Source organism: Octodon degus, unplaced genomic scaffold (genome assembly GCF_000260255.1).
Source record: "Octodon degus isolate 3935 unplaced genomic scaffold, OctDeg1.0 scaffold00068, whole genome shotgun sequence".
Lineage (NCBI taxonomy): Eukaryota > Metazoa > Chordata > Mammalia > Rodentia > Octodontidae > Octodon > Octodon degus.
Genome location: NW_004524644.1, coordinates 5,904,839 through 5,906,288, shown reverse-complemented (window position 1 = coordinate 5,906,288; position 1,450 = coordinate 5,904,839). Strand labels below are relative to the sequence as shown.

The 1,450-nt window shown below is 57.0% G+C and overlaps 1 protein-coding gene across 8 annotated transcripts in view; it reads right to left on the bottom strand.

Moving 5' to 3' along the window:
• Jade1 (jade family PHD finger 1) overlaps positions 1-1,450 on the bottom strand; it is a 79,231-nt gene that overhangs the window by 58,404 nt on the left and 19,377 nt on the right. The window contains exon 1 of one of the 8 annotated variants that reach the window (XM_023719461.1): positions 1,279-1,324. The exons of 3 other annotated variants lie outside the window; for them this stretch is intronic. The gene's annotated coding sequence lies outside the window, so the exon portion shown is untranslated. Of the gene's footprint in view, positions 1-201; positions 295-544; positions 623-1,278; positions 1,325-1,450 lie in introns of those variants that run through there. 4 more of the 8 variants (XM_023719465.1, XM_023719460.1, XM_023719462.1 and 1 more) reach the window with 4 other exon arrangements.

The window sequence follows — 1,450 nt, the reverse complement described above, 5'->3', positions numbered from 1 at the left end:
GCCGGGACCGTTAGCCGCCGCTCGGGCCGCGGCTCCGCGGCCGCCACCCGACCCCATTTCCGCGCGGGACCGCCGCTCCTCGCGCGGGAGGCGGGCCCCAAAAGTTGGCCCCGAGGCCACCCAGCACCTGCCCACGTGCCGCGGAGGCTCTCGCGCCCGGCTCCCCGGCCCCTTCCCCACCGCCCTAGGCCGCCAGGTCACCTATTACCGGTGGGAGGGGAGAGAGGCCGCTATTTAAGCGCCGCGGAAGTTGAGGCACCCCCACTGGCGGGGCCGTGCACCTGCCTCCCGCCGCCGCGCTCCGCCACTTTGAGCACAGCCGCGGCCGCGGCCCCGCCTCTTGCCCGAAGGCGGGCGGGGGAGCGGGAAGGAGGTGGAAGGGATCGAATTTCTCCAGCGAAAGGGTCTGTTCCGACAGGATTCGGTTCCCTGGTCAACATTCCACATTCCATCCCTCTCCCGCATTCGCTAGGCAGCGCCGAGCAACCCGGAAAGCCTGCTGGCCGCCGAACAACGGCCCCCAACTCGCAAAACACACACTCACAGGCTCAGGACACGTGCACGGGGAAGGGCTCTGCAACTTGCAGTCCCGAGGTGCACGTTGCGTGTTCATTTAAGGCAGCAACAAGGCCAGGAGACCCCACCCCCACAATTCGCGGATGGTGCCAAAGGTTGCAATTTGCAATCCGTTTTGAGTTCATGATTAATCGGTACTTTGCTCTACCAAGGCAACTTCCCAATCTCACCGACGAAAGGTTTCACGCTTTATATCGTCTGACTATAAGTAAAAGATCTGATCTTTAGAAACCCATTTTCGAAGAATCTGATTGCCAAGCTGTCCCTCCACCCCCTGCTCACTGCCCTTGAATTGATGCAATGAATATTTTGGACATGTGGTGACGCGGTGACAAGAGCCAGGGCTGCGGCCACTTCACACACAGATGTACCTACTCACACCTATGTTTGGACAAATATAGTCGTGCCACGCACACAAACGGTCACACACTGTGGATTCATATAAGTACGCGAACCTGCGTTCTGCCATTGCCATCTGTCTACCAAGTTGCTACTATGCTTCCCACTTTCATGCAGCCTAATGCACTTTGGCTTTTTAACAAATTGTATGAACTAAACTTGAATTTTGCTCCGGAAAGCGTTGAACTGATGATTCACCTGAAAACCGCATGTTTTTCGCAAATTCAAAAAAAAAAAAAAAGCTCCAAGTCTTCAGCACCCCCCCAAAAAAGAACTAAAAAACATAATCATAATGAAACTTACTGATCCAACATAGATCAATTCTCAGGATCCAAAAATCATCTCCTCCTCCTCCTCCTCCTCCTCCTCCTCCTCCTCCTCCTCCTCCTCCGGCCCCCGCCCCGGCAATGCCCAAGTTACTGGTGGGATAGTAACGCGCCGCTCAGCGGCGGCCGCCTCCCTCCTCCCGCCCTCC